General features: G+C 44.5%; 1 pseudogene across 1 annotated transcript in view; it reads right to left on the minus strand.

Annotated features, from left to right (window-relative positions):
- Positions 1–988: 988 nt before the first annotated feature.
- The window catches only part of LOC146813329 (uncharacterized), a 201,609-nt pseudogene continuing 184,193 nt past the window's right edge, over positions 989–18,404 (minus strand). The window contains exon 5 of the transcript XR_014966970.1: positions 989–1,894. The product of XR_014966970.1 is annotated as an uncharacterized LOC146813329 (transcript). The remainder of the gene's footprint in view (positions 1,895–18,404) is intronic.

Consider the following 18,404-nt stretch of genomic DNA (forward strand, 5'->3'; position numbering starts at 1 on the left):
CGCAGACTTCCTTGCACCATGGGGCAAGGGCGCCTACATTGGCACTAGGCACCGTATTGTGAGTCAGCTCTGGCTAATAGGACAGGAACGCACCATATCTCATAAATAGGGTGCCCTTTCGATTTGGCAAAGGGCAGTGCTCTGCCCTATGAAAATGAATGTAAATGAGGCCCTTGGTTTCCTTTGATGGAATGTTAATCACTCAGTTCTGAGAAAACAGAATCTAAAATTCAGATTAACACAGATGCAGGTGGCACCTGCCCATTGGCTTCTGATATCTTGCTGCCTCTTTTGTTTAAGAGGTTACTTTGAAAACTTACCTGAGCACTGGGCCTAACCGTGGAAGCAAGCTCTCCCAGGGACATTTCTATATTTTCCTTCATACCTTCCACTTTGCACAACCCGTCTGCAATCATTCCATGTTCCACTACCCTTTTGTGCAGTGCTTTCAGTGAATGTTGTATTTGTAAAGATCAGGATAACCGATGTGCATTGACTCAGAGGCTGCTTGACTGTGATTGGCTACTCACTGGTGTGACTCCATGCTGCATGTTTACATCACTGGTATTCCTAACACAAAGGTACATAAAATCACAGAGAGGGGAGCTGTGAACTCATGCATTTCAGTGGTTCTTGGGGTGCCAATGAAATAGGAGAGCGAGTGAATGAATTCATGGAAAGCCTCAATAAACTAAAGGATTTCTTTGTTTGCCTGTATCATTTTTATTCAAGCATTTCTGCACTCTCCTTCTTCAAAATTCCTACTTAATTTTCCTCCCCTTAGCTCTACGTTTCTTCAGTGCACTTTTGAATCTAGGTCAATATCTATCTAAAAAAGAAACTTCACCCTGTATCACAAATTTTAGGAAATCCTCTCCCTTTGGCCTCATACATAGCTCCCTTCCCTTCCATCCAAATATGAAGAAATAACTCATTTTTCTAAAAAAATAATGACTATTTCCAATAAAAGCACAGTGGACTCTGGATATGTGTTCAAATGCAATTTTATTCTATCTCTATTTTTGACAATGAAGATTATCACTTTTGTATCAGACTTGAAAACAGGAACAAGGTTTGGGAAAAGTTCCCACTCTTGCGCCCGTCTCCTCCCTCCTTTCCTTCCTTCTTATGACCATGATGCCTTTCTTTTCCACTTCCATGTTTTCTTCCCCCTTTTATTTCCCTTTCCTTTTACTCGTTTCTGACCTGTGTTCTTTTCCCTTCTTTCCTTTACATTTCCCATCTTTTTTGTCGCTCTTTTTCTCCCTTCCGCTCTGGCCAGTGGGTTTCGCTTCTGAGCCGCTGTCGTCATCGATAGTAGACCGCTTCTCTCTTTGTTGTCCTTTCTTTTCTCCTGAGATGCTGTATTCATCGCTAGTAGACTGCATCGCTCTTTGTTGTCCGTTGTTCTCTTCTGAGCCGCTGTCTTCATCGCTAGTAGACCGCTTCTCTCTTTGTTGTCCTTTCTTTTCTTCTGAGATGCTGTCTTCATTGCTAGTAGACTGGTTCTCTCTTTGTTGTCCGTTGTTCTCTTCTGAGCCGCTGTCTTCATCGCTAGTAGACCGCTTCTCTCTTTGTTGTCCTTTCTTTTCTTCTGAGATGCTGTCTTCATCGCTAGTAGACTGGTTCTCTCTTTGTTGTCCATTGTTCTCTTCTGAGCCGCTGTCTTCATCGCTAGTAGACCGCTTCTCTCTTTGTTGTCCTTTCTTTTCTTCTGAGATGCTGTCTTCATTGCTAGTAGACTGGTTCTCTCTTTGTTGTCCGTTGTTCTCTTCTGAGCTGCTGTCTTCATCACTAGTAGACCGCTTCTCTCTGTGTTGTACCTTCTCATCTGATTCTTGCTTGTCAGTCTCATCAGGCAAATGGTGCTCTTGGGGCCGCATCTTGTTCTTTTCTGAAAGAAAAACATGGAATTTAGGCAATGACCAATGAAAGGTACATCTCACATCAGAGGAAGACTGGCCAATAGAGCACTTGTGGGGGTCACGTGGTTATAGAGAAGCCAATGACCATCACTTCTCCTGCACTCACAATCACAGCTTGCCCTCAACAAAGGGATGGTGAGCACTCTGTCCATCTCCAGACCTCTGCCCTGGCTTGGTGAGAGCTGAGACTGCTTCCAGCTCTGGAGACAAGAGGCTAGCCAGGCACCTTCTCTGGCTGGGAGAATACACTCTGTTAAGGACTCTACAACAGTAATGACCAAACAAGACCGGCCCTGCCAGACACAAACCAGTGATCTTCTAATGAGACTGCTGGGACCTCCTTAGTACTGCTACACACTCACAATAAAAACTCCTCAGGGGAGAAATGAAAATAAACAGCCTCATCTGGCGAGAAGCAAGAGAAGAAGACAACAGAACCCATCTGAGAAGAGCAAGCAATAAACCAAGAAACAGACAGAAAGGGAGAGCGTTTCTGAGACTGACAACCAGCCACAGAAACATTGTTACTCCAAGAAGAAAGCACGTGTATAACTATGAGAAATATAGAAAATAGCCGGAACAAATTTAGAGACACTGAGACAGCAAGAACATCGTGCACACATAAATAGAAACCATAAATCGGTTGTGTGACAGAACCATGCATGCCTAAACCCAGTGTGTCTTAACAACGCAGTCGACTTTACCACGCGCTCCTTTAGTACACGTCGTTACATCCCCTTGCCTTAGGGAAGCGCTGGACGTTGGAATAGTATAATTTACTCCAGTCTGTGTATCAGTAGGGAAGGTATTGGACTTAAAAGCCAACATCAGTTCAACTACGAGTTCCCCAAAGCAAGTTGTTGTAACGACTTGCGTTTGGTTCAAACTGTGTGGTAAATGATGTTTCCCTCAAGAAACCTAACACTTCCTAGCTCCAGAAAGAGCGCTAACTAGGAGTGGTGTCACACACACTCGAACCCGTGGCAGAGTGTGAACACACAGGCCCACCTTCTCATCCTTATACTCGGCTAGCTGTAGCTGTTGCTGTAGTCATCACTGTTTCAGAGCTTCTTGGCGCTATGTGGTCCGACTCGCTGCAGAACGTATGCATGTTCTAAACAACCCGTCCCTTGAGCCAAGGCAGATGTCAGTAGAATATTTTAAACCACAACCATATGTCTATTTTTTCAGTTTCATTTCTCCCAAAGATGAGAGCAATCAGAGTGCCTGGTGACAAACACCAATGTGCTGCATCGGATATTCCCCAAAATCAAGTGATTGCACAGTAACCAGATTAAGTTCCATTAATTAATTACACGCTGGTCACAGATAGTGCACAGTTATGGTAAGGTTTCAGAGTTACCATTGAAAATACTTTTTTTGGTTTCTTCAGAATGTTGGAGTCATTTGACGAATCTGCACAAAACTTTCCAAACAAAAGTTCTTCTTGGCTGACCGTGGCACGTTTTCTGCAGACTTGTCAAGTGGAGTGGAAATAAAAGGGGGGTCGGGGCAAAAATGACATTTCTCGTATAACTCGAATAATTTACTTTGCTCTCCTCTGCAGAAAAAATGGGTAGATGCAAATGCACCAAACTTGACATGAATGTCGAACGTGACACAAGGTTGTACTTGGTTTGTCAGTCATTTGTGACATTAGATTTTAGAAAGGGGTCCTGGGTGGGCTTGAAGGGGTTAAAATATAGATATGTCAGCACCGTTACTCTACAGATTCTCGACAGATCAATGAAGCAACAGAGAATTTGCAGCTGCTAGTTAAAAAAGAGAAAAATAGAGAAACACGATTGGATAGGGAGGTTTGTGTCTCGTTATCTATTGCAGATTCACAAATCTGCTCTGACTGTCTCGGGGTCACAGAACAATCTCTGATGCAGCAGCCATTACCCAGCACAGTGCACCCAGCACAATGCACCCAGCACAGTGCACCCAGCACAATGCTGAGAAAGTCAGGCAGGCGAGATGAGCTACATTGACACTTTGGACCATGGGGGTGCTCAAAGAAACTCTTCTCTGGAATTTAAATTAGTATTAAAAATATATACTTTATCTTAGAATGTGCATAACCATAGACCTGGCCTTGGGGATAACCACGCTGCATGCGGACAAAGGATGTGCACCGCAGGGATTATCCGCTCGTAGCGTATGGTCGGGGGGGGACTGCTGGATGTGGTAAACTGAAAACAACTAACTGAGAAAATAAAGGTTATAGTGCAATTACCTTAACACCTTACTGTAGTTTTAAAAAAATCCTCAGAAATTCACTTAAAAATCAGTGTTGAAGTGCAGTTATGGTTGCAAATTATACCCGGAAACAACAGAAATTCAGAAGCTATGGCAATACAAAATGGATATCAGTAACAAACAATATATAAAATCAAAATGTATTTAATTAACAGTGCATACTCAAACCAATAAATAATACTACAGTCTAATTCATCTCTATCAAAGTTATGAAGATAATGTAATGTAGAATCTAATCTGTAAGAATATTTAAGGCATTGCATCTTTTTTTATCAATGGGAAGTCGTGAGCATTATATTTAGTGTTTGAGTTAAGATTTGCATGCCCCTTGTATGAGTTATGGATTGTGGTTCTATCCATAACTACCTAATCCCAGTGGTTGTCTGGGGTTAATTCACAACCACACCTCCACTTCACTTTTGTGTTTTTAAGGTCTATCTATCTATCTATCTATCTATCTATCTATCTATCTATCTATCTATCTATCTATCTATCTATCTATCTATCTATCTATCTATCTATCTATCTATCTATCTATCTATCTATCTATCTATCTATCTATCTATCTATCTATCTATCTATCTATCTATCTATCTATCTATCTATCTATCTATCTATCTATCTGTCTGTCTTTCTGTCTGTCTGTCTGTCTGTCTGTCTGTCTGTCTGTCTGTCTGTCTGTCTATCTATCTATCTGTCTGTCTGTCTGTCTGTCTGTCTGTCTGTCTGTCTGTCTATCTATCTATCTATCTATCTATCTATCTATCTATCTATCTATCTATAAAACAGTGGACATTTTGTATTTATAGTTAGGTTAGAGTTTCCATCAGGGGCGTATTACACAAAGTGCCCCAGGGGCGCAACAGGCGTTTGAGCCTGCTTTGCGCGCCCCTGGGTCACTTTTGTATTACAGAAGGGGCCGCAGATGCTTGTGCACATACAGCGCAAGTGCTTTCTGAAGAGGGCATTCCCTAATTTGCCTGGGGGCGTGCCCCAGGCAAATTAGGGAATCCCTTTCCCTCTGCGGCCGCACCGTATTATAGACACGTATTATAGACACGGGTGAAGCTCTCAGGAGGCACACTGACAGTACGCCACCTTATGGCATCACCCTGGAGGTTGAAAAGGGGGTCACTGCACCAGCCTGCAAGACCAGCCCATGTTTGCGGCTGTCCTGGGGAGGTGCATGCTATGTAATAGGGCGCACTTACCCTGTTTGGGCCTGGCACGCCTGTTTTAAAATGCGCCAGGGAACAAGCAGGGAAAGTGCACCCTATACAACATGGTGCCCCATGAAGGAATTTTTGTACATTTATTAACTTTGATATCATTTAACAAATTTGGACAAAAACTCATCCACTTTGGGTCCTTCATGGAATGTTTCTCGCCGATCCCATCAAGTGGGGGGCCAAGAAAAAGTGGATGGGTCCAAAAAGTGTGATTTACAAAGTCAATGCCCACCTGAAAGTTTGCATTTCAATACAGACAAAAACAGTCGAATGGAATGACACTAAATTTAGTAAAACATTTTAACTTTACACAGGAAACCTCATCCCCTGGGTCCAAAATGTATCAAAAAGGGTCCAGGGACCCCATCCCCAGTCCAAAATGTGCATAAAAAGAAATAGGGCCCAAAAAGGTATTGGGGACCCCATTCCTGGGGCCGTCACTTTTATTAAAAGGTAGTGGGTCCATGCAGGCCCCCTTCCTGAGCTGTCAAAGGCCCTGGGGACCATCCCCCGGGGCCTGGTCAGCGACTGTGTCTCATAAAGGCTACCCCTGTGACACAGTGTTTGTTTTCCTGCCACCACCAGTGTGGGCAGGGAAACATAAGTTTGCTCCCCTATGGCGGATGCATTTTTAAATCTCCTGCCAAATGGGAGTAAACTTGCAAGTCTACTCCCAGCCGGCAGGAGCTTTAAATGTGATTCCACCAGCTGGGAGTAGAATTGTGCTCTGTTTCCCTGCCCGCACTGATGATGAGTAAACAGAACACATATGGCCCCAGCCTGGAGGGAGCATGCAAAAAGCAGCTGCTCCCTCCAGGTGGGAGCAATGCTGGCTGCACCCACCCTCCCCTTAAAGTTTGGCCCTGGGGATCGGTTCCCGGGCCAAAGGAGGCTAGCAGAGGGGGATGTGTTGCCCCCTCCCCTTCTAAATAAGCTACATCCTAGGGTGTGGGGTCCCCAGGGCCTATAAAGACTCAGGGATGTGTGGCCCACCTCCCATTTATAATAAAATGCAGCACTGGGGAATGGGGTACCCGGCTGGGGCTTAAGAAGGCTGTTTAGGAGAGCAAGGTGCCCCCTCCCCTGTTTGATAGTATTTGGCCCCAGGGGATGGGGGCCCTGAGGCTATGTGGTTGGCTTCCTGCAGGTGGTGGGCCACAGGGCCTGGCTGCAGAAAAAGCTCTGCTGCCAATCCTCCACAGTGCATGGTCATATACCATGCACGGAGGGGGTCCGTTTTACGTATGGTAATAAAGTATTAATTAACTTTAAATTATACATATATATGTGTGTGTATATATATATATATATATATATATATATATATATATATATATATATATATATATATATATATATATATATATATATATATATATATTATCTACTGGCGGTCGCCAGTAGATAGTTATAGTTAGGACCGTGTTTCCATAGGAAATCCGCAACATTCTATTTGGAATAACTTTGGCGCCAATTGACGAATCCTCGCGAAATTTTCAAAATAGGTTGGGCGCTCCGCTCCGCTCGTACCCTGAAAGTCTCGGGGGGATTCGTCAAGCGGGGGCTGAGAAAAAAGGGGGGTCCCAAAACGCGTTTTTCCCATGCATTTTTCCATAGGGACCTTTAGTCCAAGGTACAGCCCGAACGGCTGAACAGAATTACTTGAAATTTGGCAGAGAGGTAGTCCTCAGGTCAGGCATGTGCCTTTTGCATATCTGGAGTCAATCTGTTCAGTAGTTCCTGAGAAAATCAAAAGTAAAATCATATATATATCTGGGCGGAGCCTAACCACACATCTCATCGTGAGATCTGATTGACTGTCAGCACTTCATCCAAGAAGTGTTGGCAGCCATCTTGGGACCAATATACATGATAGCACCTCATTAAAAAGCCTTGCAGTTAATAGAAGGTTTTAAGACTTTAGTTACATTATAAATCATTTGTTGATGGTACCATACTCATTTTAGGAATTGTGGTGTGTTCTAAGGTGATTTTACCATGTGAAAAAGCCTTCTGCTGTGATATCATGAATCATGTTTGAGAGAAAACTATTTTATCATACTTTTCCCACAGAGGTTTGGAAGGTGATCTATAAGCTAAACTGAGAGCATATTTTCTGTAAATTCACATTATCTTTCTCAGTCATGGGAGAATGAAGTCTGACAGTCTCAGTAAAACATGTACATCCAACAAGGGCAGAGACTGTCAGTTGATTCCTTTGTGTTCTACTGCAGCTTCCCAGAGTGTTCTAAAGAACAACTAGAGTTCTAACTGTCCTACTTATCACAAAAGTATGGCACACCTGAAGCCATCTTGCTTGGAATAAAGTGGTAACTCTTAAAACATTTAATTTAAAAAGGAACAAAATGAGGGGGTTCATTTTGCCATAGAAAGTATGATTAGTGCTGCAGAAAGAAAAATTAGGGCACATTTTGAGTGACTTCTCAAATCTTCTTCTATTGCATTAAAAAATTCTGACATGCAGACTGAAACATGCACTTTCAATACCAGCAGCAGACTTCCCTGGTGAGCAGTAGCTTTACTACAGTGATCTAATAAGCAGCTAGAGCGCTAACATTCTGAATGTATGGCAAATGTGTGACACATCTGAATGCCTTCTTGATGGAATCAAAGTAAAAGACTGAAAGTTTTTCCTACTGAGGGGACTGTAGTAAATGAGGAAATAAGGATACATCATAACTAATAAGTCTCCCAAAATGGCCACCAGAGACAAAAGAGCCCAAATGTAGCCCAAATATCACCGAAATGTAGCCCAAGTATAGCCCAATGACAGAATGTCCCAGAGTGTTCTAATGAACAACCAGAGCGCTAACAGTCTTACTTATGACAAAAGTATGGCACACCTGAAGCCATCTTGATTGGAATAAAGTGGTAACACTTAAAACATTTAATTTACAAAGGAACAAACTGAGGGGGTCATTTTGCCATAGCAATTATGATTAGTGCCGCAGAAAGAAAAATTAGGGCACATTTTGACTTCTCAAATCCTCTTCTATTTCATAAAAATATTCTGACATGCAGACTGAAACATGCACTTTGAATACCAGCAGCAGACTTCCCTGGTGAGCAGTAGCTTTACTACAGTGATCTAACGAGCAACTAGAGTGCTAACATTCAGAATTTATGGCAAATGTGTGACACATCTGAATGCCTTCTTGATGGAACCAAACTAAAAAACTGAAAGTATTTCCTACTGAGGAGACCGCAGTAAATGAGGAAATTAGTAAACTTCATAACAAATAAATCTCCCAAGATGGCCACCAGAGACAAAAGAGCCCAAATGTAGCCCAAATATCACCCAGATGTAGCCCAAGTATAGCCCAATGACAGAATGTCCCAGAGTGTTCTAACGAACAGCTAGAGCGCTAACAGTCTTACTTATGACAAAAGTATGGCACACCTGAAGCCATCTTGATTGGAATAAAGTGGTAACACTTAAAACATTTAATTTACAATGGAACAAAATGAGGGGGTTCATTTTCCCATAGAAATTATGAACAGTTCTGCAGAAAGAAAAATTAGGGCACATTTTGACTTCTCAAATTCTCTTCTATTTCATAAAAATATTCTGACATGCAGACTGAAACATACACTTTTAATACCAGCAGCAGACTTCCGTGGTGAGCAGTAGCTTTACTACAGTGATCTAATGAGCAACTGGAGTGCTAACATTCAGAATTTATGGCAAATGTGTGACATATCTGAATACCTTCTTGATGGAATCAAAGTAAAAAACTGAAAGCATTTCCTACTGAGGAGACTGCAGTAAATGAGGAAATTAGGAAACTTCATAACAAATACATCTCCCAAGATGGCCACCAGGGACAAAAGAGCCCAAATGCAGCACAAATATCACCCGGATGTAGCCCACATGTAGCCCAATGACAGAAGTGTGCAAAACACTTATTTTTTGTGTATTTGCAGTTTTATATAGTGCAGACTTGTCAGGTATTGGAGTGCTTTACATGAGCATTGGTTACATCACACAAGATCAAATTAATTTTGGTTGTAGAAATGGGGAGATTAAGTGATTTGACCAGAATAACAGAATGTTGAGCTGAAGCAGAAACTCCAACCTGGTTCCCCAGTTGCAAAGTCTGCAGCTCTGGAAGTAACACCACATCCTCTCCCCTACGTGCAACATTTAATCAAGTGGTCAACTGGATAAAAAAACATAAAGATTACAAATAATTTAAAAGTTCTTTGTCGCTATTTGAAAACTCAGAAAATATGTCCTCCTTTTAGTTTTTTAGAGCACTAACCATAATTTTGATGCAAATAAGACCCTCTCATATATGTAATTTCTAAAGGAAAGACTCTAGGTATTACAGTTTTGATTACATCAAGATGACGTCAGGCGTTCCACCCTTTTGTAATAAATATAGAATGTTAGCAATCTAGTGGTTCATTGGGATACTGTTGAGAGGCAGAGGCCAGGGGCACGGACTCTGAAAATTGAAGGCAGGTAGGAGAGTGCAGAGGCAACAATTTGACCACACTGGGCAGGCAGGAAGGGCAGTGGCAGCACAACAGACTATGGAGGGCAGTGGAAAGGGGGGCAGTGGCAACAAACCAACAATACAGGACTGGCAAGAGAGGCTGTGGCAATATAATAGACCATTGTGGGCAGAAGGAAGAGGCAGTGGTAGTACAACCATACATGCCAACAGACTCGTTTCAGCCTGGAAACGTCCAATGTTTTTAAGCTCAGATGGGCTTTACTTGATCTGTCTCCTGTCTACAATCTCCTCTTTTTTAATGTAACTCAAAGGGGAAAATCAATACCCCATTTTTTTTTCAAAATCTCCCTCTTACCAAGTTCAAAATGTTTGCAAGTATGGTACATTGGATCGTGGTAGGCAGGAGGAATTGGGGTAGGGACATGGACTCGGATAACAGAGGACAGGAGGGACATGGAGAGGTGCACCAAACTGACCCTACAGGGCAGGCATCAGGGAGTGCAGCACAACAATCCATGGAAAGCAATAGGGTGGGGACAGGACCATGCACATGGACAACAGAGAACAGAGGAGAAAGAGGCAATGGTAGCTAGCTGACCATAATGGACAGACAGGAGAGAAAGCTGCAGCATAACAGACCATAAAGGGCAGGAGGGACGGATCCGAGGCATTACAACGGAAAAGGCAAGCCAGGAGGGAGGGAATAGGAGTCTGCACATGGAAACAGAGGGCTAGGGGCAAGGGGGCAGGCCAGGAGCAACAAGATGACCATGGAGGTCAGGCAGGATGGGCACTAGAAACAAGACACACCATGGAGAGCAACAATGAGACTATGATGTCATACACACAGACCATGGAGGGAAGGTGGGAGGGGGTCAGGGGCAGCTAGCTGACCACACAGGGAAGGTGGGAGGGGCCATGGCAGCACAGAAGACCATGCATGGCAAGCAGTAGGGTTAGTGGCAGCACAATGGCTATGATGGGCAAGAAGGAGGGTGCAGGGGCATGCACAAAGGACCATGGAGGATAGAAGGGAGGGTCAGGACCTGTGCACAGACAAGAGAGTTCAGGGGAAGGGGCCTCACAACAGACCGCACGGGGCAGGCAGGAGGAGCAGTTGCAGCACAACAGACCAGGGAGGGCAGAAGGGTGTGGCAGTAAAATGGACCATGGAGGACAGGAGGAAAGGGATAGGGGCATGGCACGTGGACAGGCAGGGTGGAGGTGGCAGGGACAGGTTACAGTCATCTGACAATGCTAGGCAGGTGGGAGGGAAGTGGCAGCTCAACAGAACACTCAGAGTAGATAGGAGTGGCAGGTCCATGAAACATGGTGGGTAAAAAGGATGGAGCAGGGGCATGCACAAAGAGATCGGAGGGCAGGGGGAAGGAGAATAGGGGCAGCAAGCTAAGCACAGAGACTAAGTAGGAGGTCAATGATGGGCCATAGAATTGGGCAATGGAGGGCAGGAGGAGTGGACTGGTACATCATGCTAAATGGAGGGCAGTGGCAGCACATCAGACCTTGCATGGCAGGAGGGAGGAGGCTAGTCCATGGATTCAGACAACAGAGGATAGGGAGGAGGTGGATGGGGCAGCAATCTAACTGTTCAGAGAAGGTGGGTATTAGGAACTTTATTGTTTTTAAAATGTGTTTCTGTGAGAACTACTTAAAATATGAACAAGTATGCAGCATAATCTCACTTTTATTCAGGAAGAAGAGGACGTTTGTGACTGTGACTCCGGGCTCACTTGGCAGAAACACCCCCTGACCCTCCACCCCCATCGCAAAATGTAATGTCCGTGAAAAGGGTAGGTGGACGCAGAGTTATATAGAACATAGTCCTGGGAGCACGATTGAAAATGAAAACTAGATATAGTATATGGTATAAACTATGCACCAAAAAGTGTGATATAAGATGAACCGGGGCGTGAAATATAATATGCAATACATTGTGCGCAATGATAGATTCATTGGAGAGCGCGAGATAGCACAGGCACTAGCTCGTGCTATGCGATATGCGCCTTGGAGTGTAATATGCACAGGGCAGTATTGTGTAACCTAACTAGTTTCTAAAGTTGTAATATAAAATATGTGCTGGGGAGTGTAACGTTGCATATGCACTGTGACAACGATATGGATCCCAGATTGTAATATGTATGGCATAGCGCTGTGCGTTATAACATAGGCATCGAGGAAGGCACGTTAGATGGGGCAATATAACCCGTGCGAAGGCAAGTGTGGCACGACATATTCACGGGTCGGTGTTACAGTGCACATGGGCTAGAGAGTGTCATAGCATACGCACTAGCTGGTGGAATACAACACAGAGGTGTGAGGCACTCGGCGGGCACTGGTGGGTGTAACACAGCATTGGGCTCAGCCAGGAGCACGCTGTGACTCTCAAGTGAGGTTCGTCTCCTTTCCAGAGAGTAAAATAAAAAGTATCACACATCCGGCGGTGGATGTGTGTTTTATTAACCGTGAGGGGGGTTTCTTGCATAGTTTGGTTGAATTTTTGTTGAATCCCTTTTGAATAGCTTGGTGTGCGTGTATATTAAATGTGCCCGTCAATAGCTACCCATGTTTGTATAAATAAACGACAAGGATGTCTACTTGGAGAGTACCCACCGGCGGGGGCGCCGGGATTAGGCACGGTAGGGCATCAGACACGTCAGAGCTTCACTAGCGGTGTAAATACATTCCATGTGGATTCATTCTATGCATAGTTGCCTTTTAATGATTATCACGCAAATCGGCATGGTGATAGGTACATACGGTTTGTCCAGCATGTCCTAAGTGTTTCTATAAATATATATATTTTTAAAATAATAAAAAGCAAAGGCCGGCCCCGGGGGATGGGGTCCCCGGGGCCATAAGTGGCCTGAGGAGGGGGGCAACGCAGCCCCCTCCTAAAGAATTTAAAAAAAAAAAGGCCATGACCCGGGGTTTGGGGTCCCCTGGGCCGATTAAGGACTTGGGAGGGCCAAATTCTTTTTTTTAAACAAAAAAATTAGGGTGCAGGCCCTGGGGGATGGGGTCCCCAGGGCCAGTAAATTAGAAAAAGAAGGGGGGCCACACAGCCCTTCTCCTTAAAAAAATAAAATAAATAAAAGACTGGCATCGCGCCGGAGGCCACGCCCCCTCCTAGCAGCACTCTGCAAATGCACCCCCTGGCCAGTTGTAAGTTGGGGAATTAATTTCCCTTCAACACTGAGGGTCCCTGAGGGCCAACTAGCCCAACAGGTATCTCCAGTATGCGCCAGGGAGCTGCGTTGCAGACAGGTGTTCTGAGGCCACGCTCCTTTTTACACCTCTATGCAACGCAGCTCTGTGGCGCTTACTGGAGGTACCTAGTGGGCTAGTTTGACCCTAGGGACCCTTAGGATTCAAGGGGACTTAATCTCTCAACTGGCGCGTTTACACAGTGGTGAAGGGAGGGGACGGGCCTGAGGCACGCCCTGTGGCATGTTTTAAGTTGGGGAAATAAATCCCTTTCAATCCTGAGGGACCCTGGGGGCCAACTAGCCCACCAGGGGCTTCCAGTAAGCGCCACTGCTCTGCGTTGCAGAGAGGTGGTGCAGGCCGTACCCGTTTTTACACCTCTCTGCAATGGTGCTTACTGGACGTACCTAGTGGGCTATTTTGCCACTAGGGATCCTCAGGATTCAAGGGGACTTAATCTCCCATCTTAAAAAACGGCCACAGGGTGTGTTTACACAGTGGGGAAGGGAGGGGACGGGGCCTGAGGTGACGTGTGCAAACACGCCCTATGGCGCGTTTTAAGTTGGGGAAATAATTCACCTTCAATCCTGAAGGACCCTGGGGGCCAACTAGCCCACCAGGTGCTTCCAGTAAGCGCCACTGCTCTGCGTTACAGAGAGGTGGTCTAGGCCGTGCCCCTTTTTACATCTCTCTGCAACGCAGCTCTGTGGCGCTTACTGGAGGTACCTAGTGGTCTAGTTGGACCCTAGGGAGCCTCAGGATTCAAGGGGACTTAATCTCCCAACTTAAAACGGCCACAGGACGTGTTTACACAGTGGGGAAGTGAGGGGACGGGGCCTGAGGTGACTTGTGCAAACACGCCCTGTGGCGCGTTTTAAGAGGTAGTTTTAATCACCTGCCCTATTATATACTAGGGGCTTACAGAGGAGGTCATGCTGATCACAGGGGGACCCCAACGCATAGTGTTCCCTAGTGTATGTTGGTGTTTTCACTGTATTCTGAGTGTCTTTTAACATAGCACTGGCTCTAGGACTGGTTAGTCAGACTCAGTTAACACCAGTATCCGTCTGAAAAAGTTGAGGGTACAGGATTATTTTGCAACAAGGCTTCTTTCTGTTCTTCTGTTTGTTCTTTCTGCACGTTGTCCTTCTTCCTGCAGTTTTCTTCGTCTTTGAGGACTATAACTCACGCGACCGCAATCCACTGCTGATGACGTCCCATATTACATCACTGTATTCACTAAGATACTGTTAATAAGTCAGTTATACAATTAATTTTACAAAAAAAAACATCCATTTACCCGTTTATTCTTCCATTAACCTTTAGATATACATATATAAAAAATATTTATTTTACAGAAAGACACATATTCACTGGATGATGTCATCAGTGATGTAATATGTGACGTCATGAGCAGTGGATTGCGGTCGTGTGAGTTATAGTTACCTGAACTAACTATAACGGGGGAATTTCAATGTTTTTTTTCGAGTGAAATGTCCAGCTAACTATAACATGTGTGAAACCTATGGTTTTTTCAGTGAATTTGCAAGGTTTTTTAAATGCTAATTCCTAACTATAACGTGTGTGAAACCTATGGTTTTTTAAGTGAATTTGCAAGGTTTTTTAAATGCTAATTCCTAACTATAACGTGTGTGAAACCTATGGTTTTTTTAGTGAATTTGTAAGGTTTTTTAAATGCTAATTTATGTATGTATTATTATGTTTTTTATCTATTTATTTTACAATAAACTACCTATGTATATAGTTCAGTGGTGGCTGGTGAGATTTGAAAGCGGTGAGGCGTAAAAAAAGGGTCTAAATGTGTTTTGTGTCATAGCGAGCCTGATTGACTAAAGGGGAACTGCAGGACCCTCACGCCAAGGAAATTTTGAAGAACAAAAAAAAAAGGCCCAAAGGATGCAGGTTAAACCACATTTCAGAAAGCAAGAATATTTATAAAAGTAGGTAGGATATGTAGACTTGAAATAATTAAACACATTTAAAACTGTCCCATATCGTGCTTCATTCCTGCTTGCACCCGTGCCATCCATTTAGCCTGACTGCATTATTTTAAAAGAATAGGGAACATTGGCGTTAGCCGCCTGACCTTATTGCCAAAGAAAGATGAACTATATGTCACCTCAGGTCTCCATTAGGGCCAAAGATTGGGTGGCGAAAACAGTGACCAAGTCACCATAACCACACTCTCTCAGATGCATTGAATTAGTTATATAGCGCCACTCATACCAGTGCAGGGTGTCTGAGCACTTTGCATCACACGCATATTACACACAGACATTCAATCATACATGTGTAAATCACTGTGTAGGAAATGTTACGTAAGCCAAAGGACTAAAAGTGTAGGAGTCACATGTCATCCATACTGGTAGGCAGCATAGTTTAAGAGTGCTTGGTGTGGAGAAGCACAAACTCAGAGTCGAAAAAGAAACAGCATTTTTGGGAGTTTTCTTTAATAATAAGAATCGATTTCTAGCCAAATTAACCCTTTTTGCAACATTGATCAATGTTCTGTACTTTGCAGAGTGTATGCAGTTCTAGGATGAAAGTTAATACCTCACTATTCTATATTAGGACTTTAAATTATACATTGCAAGTAACCTGCTGATCTGTTTACATCTGTAATCTACATGGTACACGTTCTCTGCAGCAGGCATATTAACCCTCTGCACTAAGCTCACCTAAGTCAAAACCACAACTATACAAAATGCTGATCTCTCTCTCCAGGAAGAAAATTAATCACGCGAGTTATCTTGACATTTATGTGAGCCCTGGTAATTGCGGGGTGAAAGAAACGCTGCAGCAGGTGCTTCAAAGGCATAATAAACTTTCAAACACAGCGCCCCCGGGATTCCAGCAGCCGGTGCGGTGGCACCGATCGCACCGCCCTAAAGCCGGCCTGACTGGCATTGATACGGCACCGGAGGGTCTAAAATAGTAATGAATGTGCATAACTATTTTAGGCCTAAGGAGGGCCTAAAATAGTTTTGTATAAACGTTTGAATACTTGCCATCTACAAGTCATGAGAGACCTGAGCAGACCAGTACAAAACACCAAGTAACATTTTAAATCCTGTTTCAGTGTGGCTATCTGGGCCTCTCACGTTCCTTGAGTGCTTGAGGATATATTCCGACTCCAGCGCGGAGCATTCAGAAGTTAAATACCATAATTCGCCCATGATTACAAACATAGCGTCTAGTAAATACAGCTCGGGCTGGAGGCGTTGTAAACCCGTAATTGCAGTGCAGCGCACAAGTACGGAGCAATCATATCTCACAGAGCTGCTATGTACCTTTGCATCTCCCCGTTACCCACTAATAGGAGTTATTATTAATTCTGGCGCTTGGAAAGTGAACGTGCTTTTCCATTTGTGGAGCCGAGCGGATAATCCAATGCGGAGACTTCCAGCCGGTCTGCCTTGGGCAACTCATACTTCTGTCAACAGTAACGGCCGGCATGGTGGGGGTCGTCACGGGGGGTGGAGGCGGGTGGGTAAATTAAAGAATATTATAAAACTTACCATCCTCGTCCTGCAACATCTTCTGGATGCGTTTCAACTCCCGCTCCGTCCTGCAACACCGCAGCTTCTGGATGCGTCCAAACTGCCGCTCCCGCCGTCCTGAAGCTCTCGTCGTCATGTCGTCATCAATGAAAGGCAGCCTCCCTGCCTCCGCTCTGCCAATCACAACGCTGAGGCGCAGTGGAGAGCGCCCCAGCCGGGACCATTTTCACTATGTAGAGTGGGCGCCGTGGGCGGTGCTGCTCGAGGGCATGGGGGAGTGGCTTGCCCACTGTTGTACATACGGACTGTTTGATCGGCCCCAGGGGGGACCAAACAGTCCCTATGCACAACAGTGGGCAAGCCACTCCCCCCTGCCCTCAAGCAGGACTGCCCACCCCCGATCAGGCACTTCTGCTTTCTCGCAGTGCGAGAAGGCAGAAACATAAATGGTAGTTATTACCATTTATGTTTCTGCCTTCTCGCACTGCGAGAAAGCAGGGGGGCGGCGCCCAAACGCCCCTATGGAGGAGCCGCCACTGATATAGTTATAGATTGACTGTATCCTGTAATATGGAATGGCTCAGCTTTTTTTTTTTTAATTTGGATAAAGTTGAACAGCATAGTTAATATCTTCTATAAACTTATAAACAGTTTATAATTTTTTTTTAAGTGTTTTTCACCGTGCGCGCACCACGCGATTTTTTGAAAAAAAATTAAATGTTTTTTTCACCCTTCGGGGTCCTTCAGGGACCCCCTGACAAAGGCTAGAGGGTCAGGAACTCTCTACCCTGCCCCCTTTTCACGTTCTCCACCTTTCTTTTTCACTGCCACACACAAAATGGCGTCCGACACTTCCTGATTTCGACCGATTCGAATGTTGACTGACATCTAACCACCAATCAGAATTACGCTCGCGCACGGAACCGTGCGCGCACGGTGCGCGCACGGTGCGCGCACGGTGCACGCTTATAGATATTTATGTACTTTTAACTGCAATTTTCTCAGGAACTACTGAACAGATTGACACCATATATGCAAAAGGCACATGCCTGACCTGAGGACTACCTCTTTGCCAAATTTCAAGTAATTCTGTTCAGCCGTTCGGGCTGTACCTTCGACTAAAGGTCCTATAGGAAAATGCATGGGGAAATGCGTTTTGGGACCCCCCTTTTTCCTCAGCCCCGCTTGACGAATCACCCCGAGACTTTCAGGGTAGGAGCTGAGCGGAGCGCCCCATTAGTTTTGAAAATTTCGCGAGGATTCGTCAACCGGCGCCAAAGTTATTCAAAATAGAAATTTCAGATTTCCTATGGAAACTCGGTCCTAACTATAACTATCTACTGGCGACCGCCAGTAGATAATATATATATATGTGTATGTGTATATATATATATATTACCTACTAGCGGTCGCCAGTAGGTAGTTATAGTTAGGACCACTTTTCCATAGGAAATCCGCAACATTCTATTTTGAATAACTTTGGCGCCGGTCGATGAATCCTCGCGAATTTTTCAAAATAGGTGGGGCGCTCCGCTCCGCTCCTACCCTGAAAGTCTCGGGGGGATTCGTCAAGCGGGGGCTGAGATAAAAGGGGGGTCCCAAAACGCGTTTTTCCCATGCATTTTTCCATAGGACCTTTAGACAGGGCTACAGCCCGAACGGCTGAACAGAATTACTAGAAATTTGGCAGAGAGGTAGTCCTCAGGTCAAGGAAGTGCCTTTTGTAGGTTTGGTGTAAATCTGTTCAGTAGATTCTGAGAA

Source organism: Triturus cristatus, chromosome 7, assembly GCF_964204655.1.
Source record: "Triturus cristatus chromosome 7, aTriCri1.1, whole genome shotgun sequence".
Taxonomy (NCBI): domain Eukaryota; kingdom Metazoa; phylum Chordata; class Amphibia; order Caudata; family Salamandridae; genus Triturus; species Triturus cristatus.